The sequence below is a fragment of the Chenopodium quinoa genome, unplaced genomic scaffold, assembly GCF_001683475.1.
Source record: "Chenopodium quinoa cultivar QQ74 unplaced genomic scaffold, ASM168347v1, whole genome shotgun sequence".
Classification (NCBI taxonomy): Eukaryota; Viridiplantae; Streptophyta; class Magnoliopsida; order Caryophyllales; family Amaranthaceae; genus Chenopodium; species Chenopodium quinoa.
The window spans coordinates 2,046,935-2,056,770 of NW_018743144.1; positions in this window are offsets into that span (position 1 = coordinate 2,046,935).

Genomic DNA, 9,836 nt, shown 5'->3' on the forward strand with positions numbered 1-9,836 from the left:
TGGTTGACATTGTTGTTGGACTAGGATTAGTTGTCGAAGAAAAGTGGTTTGAAAGGGGTTTATCTTTGGGTGGTAAACGTAGAATGCGAGTGCCTGGGAGTCTTCTTTCCCAAGCTTGGAAACCGGCCCTAAAGGAGTACGAAATTATAAGTAAATCAATACGCTTGTTTAAAAAGGGAGAAATGAAAAAAAAAAGATGCAAAATATATTTAAACGGATAACATCACCCTTAACAATTCTTCAATAAAGATATTGTTCGGACGAGTCAATTTGATTTTTGAGAAATCAAAATTGACTTGTTCAGTGGGCACGCGCAAGTGACATAGTTGCGCGCGGCTATCGCGCGCAACAGAATCTCTTGCGCTGGGAGGGGTCGCGCAACTCACTGAGTTACGCTTGCCACCTGTTCGTAAGATTTTTTTTTTCAATTCGAGCGTTTTTTTGTCATCGTTTTTTTTATTTGGTTTTTTTTTCTATCCTTTGAATATGACTCTAAATCACGAAGAGACCACTTCGTAATTGGGAACCTAGACCAAACTAAAAAGAAAAAATAAGACTATCCTAACACGTTGCATATAGTCACATAATCACATAAGCATGCTATAATTCAAGATTCACGCAATGCCATTCTAAGGTAAAAAAAGGCTTGTGTGTCCAAAGGTACCATATCTTAAGAAACGACACATAAATAAATCACTCAACATGTTGACTCATGGCATCGCCCTCCTAACATTTTGTTGGCGATATAGGTGGGATAATTGTTATTGATTTCGGGATAGAAGCCTAGTGTTGGAGACCCCTAGTCAATGAGCCAATCCCCAACGATTAAGTGTTCTATGCTTATGCATGATGCAATGTTGCTTGTTTGGTTTTCAATTTTGTGCAAAAGGAAGATATTATGCGTTTAAGTCTCGCTCTCTAACTAGAGATTATCCAAGTTAATTCTCATTACAACCCATAGGAAACCTAGTGTTAGAAACCTTGGATCATAACTACGAACTAATCATGTAACCTCTAAGTCCCCAGCGGAGTCGCCACTGTAAGGAGGGGATTCCCATTGTAAGGGGTCCTCTCCTTAAATGCCCATGGCTCTATAAAAGCCTAGGACTTTAAACTTGTTAGGGTGTTGTAGGATTTGATTTCCTGGCTGTTTGGGGGACCTTGAATTAGAATTGATTCTATCATTACGTTTTTTGTAAGAAACAAATAGGGAGTCGCCAATGAGTTTCAGGAAAACTCATAAACCTCGTTCATGTCTTTCTTCCATGTGGAGTTCATGGAATAATTAGCATGAATCATAACTTACCCATTCCCAAATTGGTCTATAAACCAAAAATGAGTTCGGGAGCGAGGGTACTAAAATAATGTTCCCTTTAGAGGGGAATCGTTATCCTAGCCCTAGTGCAGCCTCTACTAGCTCTTCCTTTTTTACAATTTCATCACCAAATAATATATGCAACGCGATACCTAAAACTATGTTAGTTGATTTTATTTACACATAGCAATTCACGTAGGAATAACATCGTAATGTCGTTATTCTTTATTAAATCAAATTCGTGAAAAGGACAAGAAAATAAACAATATTTGCCTTGGCTTAATTGATCAACCAACAATTATTTAATTCAATTCTAATCTTTATTTAACGCAAGATACTATGTGGAATTTATTAATTAATTATTTTAAAGGTGATCAAACAACACTAATTAATTAATTAGGGTTCCTTTAAACAAGAAAATAAATGTGATTTAACTAAGTGATCGGGAATTTACCACTTCTCTTTGCTAGATCTCCGTTTAGAATACTTATGGACTCCTTATTGTTGGGGAAACTCCACCATAGTAACAAAATATCAAAAGGGGTGAGTGTTTAGGACAAGAAGGGCTAGGTTGCACAAGTTCACAAGTATTTCGCCAGAGTTTTAGGTTATTTTTCTGTGTGTTCAAGCCTCGGTTAAAGCTCTTATTTTAGGAATGATTAGGTTTAGGGTTACGAGCATTCTGCTGCAGCAGGTGTCGCGCGCAATAGGATGAGTTGCACACGGCATCCCAGCGCAAGTGATTTGTTTGCGCTGCTATGGGCAGCGCAACTAATTGTCTTGCGCGCGGCTTTATGGTAAGATTCGATTTTATATTTTTCATATAATTTTGAATCTTCTACAGCGCAACTCTGGAGGTTGCGCTGGGTGTCGCGTGTAACTTAATTAGTTGCGCGCGACAGCCCATTGCGACTGTTTGAGATGCACACAGCTTTTTCTGCGGCAGCATTAAAATTTAACCTAGGCGCTCCTAAATCCGTCATTATTGTGTTTTAAGCACGATCTTTAGCCTAATTATGATCGGGTTTAGTTAATTAGACCTTTGTTTTGGCTTTTATCTTTAATTCGGGCTAGTCTTTTGTGTTTCGTGGCTTAACCAGTTCTCCATAAGTATTATTCACTTTGATCCAACATGAAGATGGTTTTATTTATCGTCATTGCACTTCCTGTCGGGATAGGAGGCCAAAAGTAGATGTCTACATTAATGCAACATATAATTTTAAAAAAATTGTTATCACTTAATCAAACAACAAGATTAAAAAGGAACCTAAACCAGTCGTCCAAATTATCTTATTAGGCGTGATTTCCGATTACATATTCCCTTGAAACATGCAATATAGTGATTAACAAATATAGTAAAAATCAACATTAATATTGGAAGCAATTCAATAATAAATTTTTTGTCAAACCAAATCATAATAAACCAAATCATGATACTAGCAACGAGAATAAAAATAAGAGTAATTAAGTGATTAATTACTTACTTTCCGTGTTTCCTTGAATTGCTACATCATGAATAAACTGTTAGTAACTTCAATAAATAAATAAATAAATCAAATTGTAACAATTAAATTAAATAAAAAGTAGAGTTTATTTGGTCCAAACCCCCAGTTAGTATACCTTTCACGCCTTGGTTTAAGTATAGAACTTTGGGTGTTGTATGGACTCCTTGGAGTGCTTAAGGAATGATGAGAAGAATAGGGAGGATAGTGTTTCGGCTAAAAAGGGAGAAGCAAATGATTTTGTGATCAAGCTGATTGATAATTGAAAAAGGGGTGATATGACTTCTTTTTATAAAGAAAAAAAGGGTTAAATAATTAAGATAAAATCCGAATTTAAATCGGAATAAAACTCAAACTTGTGATAGGCAGCAGTTTTTGCATTTTTTTTATCATATCTTTTTGATTTAAAAAGCGGAATAAAATAAATAATATGTCGTTGTAAAGCTATTGAATCATATTAAATTAATATTTAGAATAAAATATATGGTTGAAATAGTAGGATGGTGTCAGTTTTGGATAGAATATCGATTTCTTTTATATCTTTTTCGTTATATATAGCTCAGAATTAATATTATAATATATAATTAAAAAGATAATTTCAAGAGCTATTCAACCATTAAAGATTTCAATTAAAACTATGAGACACGAAAATTATATCTACCTATGTTTGAACGTCTTTCAATTCGAATTGAATTAGCACTTTCAAAAAGAGGAGTTTTATTAAATTTTAAACTCTTTAATCTTATGTTTTCATAAAGGATAATTAAGATCTAATAGAAACTTATAGAAGCTTCCAATTAATATTAATTTGTTTAGGAATGGGATAAAGCCTTTTGACCCTCACATGATCATTGGGTCGTAGATAAGGTGAACTTAATTAGATTCAGTTTGGGCTCAGTTTTGTATTTTGGCCATATCGTATTCACTATAACTCGATTTTAGCTTATAATATATCATTGGAAAGCTATTTTCAAGCCCCATCCACTATTCAATCATTGGACCCAGATTATGGACCAAAATAAACTGGTCTAAAAGTTTTTATAAAAGGATACCCAATGAATGACTTTAAGGGACACGAAATGAATTATTTTGAGTTTAAGGGCACGAAAAGAGGAAAATAAATTATGGTTTGGGGAAATGGCTAGGAATTGGGTTGGTTTATGAAATGTATGTGATTGAATATGGATTTAAGCACTCCACGATTAAATACTCAACCTGACCAGTAATGGTTGTGAAAGGTTGTTCATCATCGGGTTTGGTTTTGGGGAAACATTTTTAGGTGTCTTCAATGACCTTTTTCTATGACGGGGTTCCTAACATACTCTTTGTGATTCTGTAGTGGAACATAAGTTGTATGATTGGGAAAAGTTTCAATTGTTCCTATATTTGACTTTTAGGCCTTACTAGTACAACTTACATATTTCCTTGCAGGGTTATAAGGCAATACATGATGAAGCAAATCATTCCTCCTCATCATTACGATGCTCCAAAGGATGTGAATTTTAGGGTCAAAATAATTCCTCGCTGGATTGAGTATTGATCTAGTCTTCCCAAGTGGGTGGTACAAAACCCCATGGCAAGCATAGTATTATCTTCCTTTTACAAAGCTTGCACGAATGCGACTGACAATGGAGAATTAAACAAAGTTTAATTTTCCAACAAAATCAAGCCGCTTTAGCTCGCAATCTACCTAAACCGTCGATACAATCGGCCACCACTACTCCTAGAGGCCAAAACAAAGGAGTGAGAAGAAAATTAGACTTCCGTAAATCTCCCAAGGCTTGTCCAAGAGAACCCAATGGAACATGGTATAAAGATTAAGGGACCTTGATTAAATCCTCATAAGAAGGCTCCTTCAAAAGACTAGGGAAAAAGTGTTGAAAGGGATCCTATTCCTAAATTGAAGAACAATGTTTGGTCAAAAAGAAGGGAGAAGGAGAACACTCTAACGTTACTGAAAATACTGTGATGGAAGCTACTCCTCCTTCAACTTTTACGGTTAAGGACATAGTTAAACCATAGAGTGTTACACAACATTAATAATTTTTCTTTTGAATAAAGTGTAATCACTACTAGTTTTATTTATATATTTATTATCTAATTCTACGATGTTCTTTCGAATAATATTATGTTTGGAATAATAAAATTAAAGAGCTCTTTAATTTATATGACCGAGTAAAAAATATTGTCTACGTGTTCGTACTACGAAATCAATTCTTGCGCAGTTCATTGTGTAAATTTTTTTTATTATATATTTTTTCTTTAATCCTACTTGTAGAAATTAAATGAAAAAGATGATAAATTTTGTTTAATAATTTAAGTCAAAGTTTAATTTTTGTTTTCCGAGTATATGTAAATTGGATACGCCCTTATTATATCTCCAGTAAATATCATAATTTTATTCGAGCGTAAAATTTTTAGTTAGAAGTTTGTCATAATGTGGCGGGTGCAACATCAAAGGTTGCGCGTACCTGTCGCGCACAACTTGTTTGGATGCGCGTGCCTTCCGCACGCTGACTCATTTAGTTGTTTTAGGCACCGTTGCTACGAGCATAATTTTTTTTGTTTTTTTGTTTTGTTATTATTACCTTCCCAACCGAGAAGATTTTCGTGAATTTCGAAAAATCTGAACACTTTGAATGTCACATTTTGTGGCTACCCCCCCCCCCCAAGTGTTATGAATTTTTCCGTGGGATTCGGTAAATTTCATAACACTTAGAATCTTTTATTTAAATTCTAAGAGACATGATTTTGAATTATGAATGAACGAGTTTATCCGGATTTTTATATGTACTACTGTAGGGAATATTTCAAGCATCCCACACTTGAGCCCCACTGTGATCATACACTTAAGCATGGTGGCGTCCAAAGGGAAGGAAGCTAGAATAAAAGAGTCGCCAATAAGTTTTAGGAACTTGTAAGCCGTTCATAGGGTGAAGGTAACACCCCTTAACGATCCAAGTGATCCTTAACCCTAATAAATCTGGAACCATAACTGGAAGTTCGGGGATGGAGGTACAAATCAAACCTAAAAGAGATTGAATCTGCCCTTATAATAGGCCTCTACTTTATTCTTCTCGTATTCATGTGCGCTTTTTGATTAACATGCAATCATTAGGTTAACTCTAAACCTGTTTATCTATGTTGGTTGAATATTAATGCACAACAAATCTATTATTGGCGATCACTTGAATTATAATCATATTAGCCTAAACAAGATTCTTCATTATCTTATTTAACGTGATTACCAATACAAATTCCCTTTAAGCATGCATAAAAGGTGTGATCAAGCAACATAATAATAATCATCATCATAATAACATTCTCAATAAAGCATAATAATAAAAGCAAGATCCTAGGCATGATACTAACAAGATTATTAACAAACCCTAGCATGTCACTAAGTAATAAAGATTAATTAGCTCTAACATAACACTAACATGATAATAGGAAAGAAATAGGAAGAATCATAATAATATAAGAAATATTAGATAACCTTTAACATGATACTGGGAAGCAATAAAACATCTTAACATGATACTAGGAATCAACAAAGCAATCTAAGCATGAATACTTACTTCAATAAAGCAATCAAAAGATCAATAAAGCAATTAAATTACTTACTTCGATGCCTCGTACCTTTTTTGAATAACAAAATACACGCGTTAGTAACTTCAAGGAAAATATTAAATCAAATAATTAAATTAAATAATTGAAATAGGGATTTGGGACCAAACCCTCAGAAATATTAAACCTTTCACGTCTAGGGCGAATACAACTTCGAACTTGGCTAGGTGTTTCTAGAACTAATGTATGAGAAATTTTGTGAGAGGAAAGGTTTAGAAAAAGAATAGAGAGAGAGAAAGCTTCTAGCTTTTACAGAGAGAATAGAGAGATATGATGGTTGTGAAAGATGAAAAACGGGGAGATACTACACATATTTATAGAAAATAGTCCGGAAACGATAGAAAAGAGTTCGAGTCCCATTAGTTCTAGAAAATAGTCCCATTTGTAGTTATCCCGCCGTTAACAAATTTCGTCAGTGGGACTCACTCTCCACTTAATAATTATTTTTTTATCGATTTTCGTGTTAATAATTGTTCTGTTTAAGGTTTTGGAGGCTAGTTTAGCCCTTAAGGATCCAAATTCAGCTCAGATTTAGCAAAAAAATAACATAAATACCTTGTTTTGCTTATTAAATATGCATACACGCAAATCGAGACATTTTTAAATACGCAAAACGAGGTATTTATGTTATCTTGTTGCTAAATCTGAGCTCAATTTGATCCTTTTAAGATCAAAATAGCCCCTAAAACCTTTAACGGAATCATTTTCATTATGCAAATCAATAAAAAATTATTATTATGTGATGAGTGGGCCCCACTAACGGAATTTGTTAACGGCAAGATAACGACAAGGTTACCGTATAGACACCGAATGTATTTTGGGGTTACAATATGGATTTCTCAAAAAGGGGGGCACATCGTAGAAAACGAAAAGTTACAGGGTTATAATGTAGAAAAACCCTTTTAAGTCGATCAATATTTATTAGTTGACGGATTTCATCGCCACCAATATCCATTAATCGGATGACCCCTCCTGAAAAAAAATTTCAATTACATAGTATTGTCCTATCCAATTAGTTTTGAAATTTTCTTTTGGATCAGTTAATGGACCCCTAACCTCTTTTAATACAAAGTCACCTTCTTTATTGTTATGGGGTCGTATTTGTTTGTTAAAATATCGTGCAATGCGTTGTTGGTAGACTTGTACATAATGAAAAGCTTTCAATAGTTGTTCATCGAGAAATAACAGCTCTTCATACCTAGCTCGCACCTATTCGGCTTCTGGTAGCTTACTTTCAAGTACGATGCATAGGGATGGTATTTCTAGTTCAACTAGTTGAACTACATCCATGTCGAAAACTATGGAGTATGGAGTTACTCCTCTTGATGTTCGTATGGATGATCTACAACCCAATAGAGCTAAGTGTAGTTTGTTCGGTCAGTCTTTGTTATTTTCCGCCATTTTCTTAATGATGACTGTTATATTTTCATTTGACGATTCTACTACTCCATTCATTTGGGGTCGACATGGGGACGAACAATGATGTTTCACTTTATAATGAGCTAAGAGGGTCTCAACTTCGCTTTGAATTGAGATCCTTGGTCACTAATTAGTCATGTGGAACTCCATGTCTACAAAATATGTTTCTTTTGAAAAACTTCGCAACATGTTTAGAAGAGATGTTAACTTAAGAAGTGACCTCGATCCACTTGGAAAAGTAGTCGATGGTTACTAAAATGTTCTCGTGTCCTCCTATTCTTGTTGGAGAGATTTTTCCAATTATGTCAATTCCCCAAGTCGAGAAGGGACAAGGAAAAGTGAGATTATATGGTTCGGATGGTGGAAGGTGTTATAAATTAGCGAACATTTGATACTCCGGGCATTTCTTGACATATTGAATGCAATCACGTTTCATTGTGGACAAAAATTACCTTGTTGAGAGATTACCTTAGCAAGCATTTTTCCATTCATGTAAGATCCACAAACACCTTTGTGAGTATCCTCCATAAGGCGTGTGGATTCGGGTTGTTCTATACTGATGAGTGTCAATTATGACACTTCAAAGCTATTTCTTTGTAGTTTTATGCTCATTTTTAGTCTTTTAGGTCGTGTTTTTACAAAATAATGCTTGTTTTGCGGTTTTGTGTGTAAGTTTAGAGAAATGTGTGCTTTTGATGGTTTTCTTTTTATTTTATTCATTTCTCAGTTATTTAATATTATTATTATTGTTATTATTATTATTATTAAATGTTATTATTAAATATTATTATTATTATTATTATTATTGAATATTATTATTAATTATTAATTTTATTATTATTATTATTATTATCACTATTAAAAACAAAACCTACAAAGTCAAACAAATTACAAGAAATTAGTGGGGGAGCTGAGATACAATCTGGCTCCCCACTCCTCTAGTTATAGCGAATCCAATCCCTGTTGAAGATGTGAGCCACTGGACGAGCACCAATATCCTGAGTCTTTGCGAACGCTTGAATCATCTTCAGTAACGCAACATCCTTCTCTAATTCCCCCAAAGAAGAAAAGGAGAAAGGAAGAAACCCATAACCAGTAGCCCAACAACGCGTGCCATACTTGTCCCGCTTCCGCTGAGCCGCAACCGACACAACACGACTAGGAACGAAGTCAGACAATCATGATTGTGTCAATGGAGAAGACCCCGTCAAGCCAACACATACATCAAGGCCTCTGTCCCAGGAATAAAGCAACACATCTGCTGGTCGAAGAGCCCCGTCATTTCCTGCCGTTAACCCAACGTTAACCTCCTTTCTCGCAAAAATCCCAGAGCAAAAACAAATATCAACAAGGGTATCACGAACAACATTGTGCCGATGTTTAATACCCACCATTCCAGCACAAGACACTGCATGATCCCCAAAAATATCCCCGTTGAAAACCCTTGAGCAAGCTGAACACGGCGCCGAAACGGACAACAATGGAACACCCAATCTATAATACAGAATAAAACGGTAAGTCTTACCGTTCATAGTCTGACCCAACCCCGATATTGGGACGAATTACAACCAGGCCAAAGTATGATCCCTCTGCTAGGACTTCCATAAGGCAACCTGACGCAGAGATAAGGAGAAAGTGGATGTTGCAGAAGCAGTAACCTTTGTAAAATATATATCTGCCAATTTCTTCATGAGTTTGGGGGCAGTGATCTCACTAGAGTTACGCATAAGATCAGTCTCCACGGTTCCACTAAAAAGACATAGAGCATCATTGAAGGCAGGTCTTGAACCTAAAATACCAGCATCATGAAGAAGGGTAGTCTAAAGACCAGTAGACTGCAAACGCGACGCAAGGAAACCATTGTGTCGAACATCACCCGCTGAATAAACACCCAATCCACCATAAGCAAAGGGCAAGGTGGAAAGTCGCCATTGCTAATCACCAAAACCAGGCCCCGAAGCAGTCACAATGCG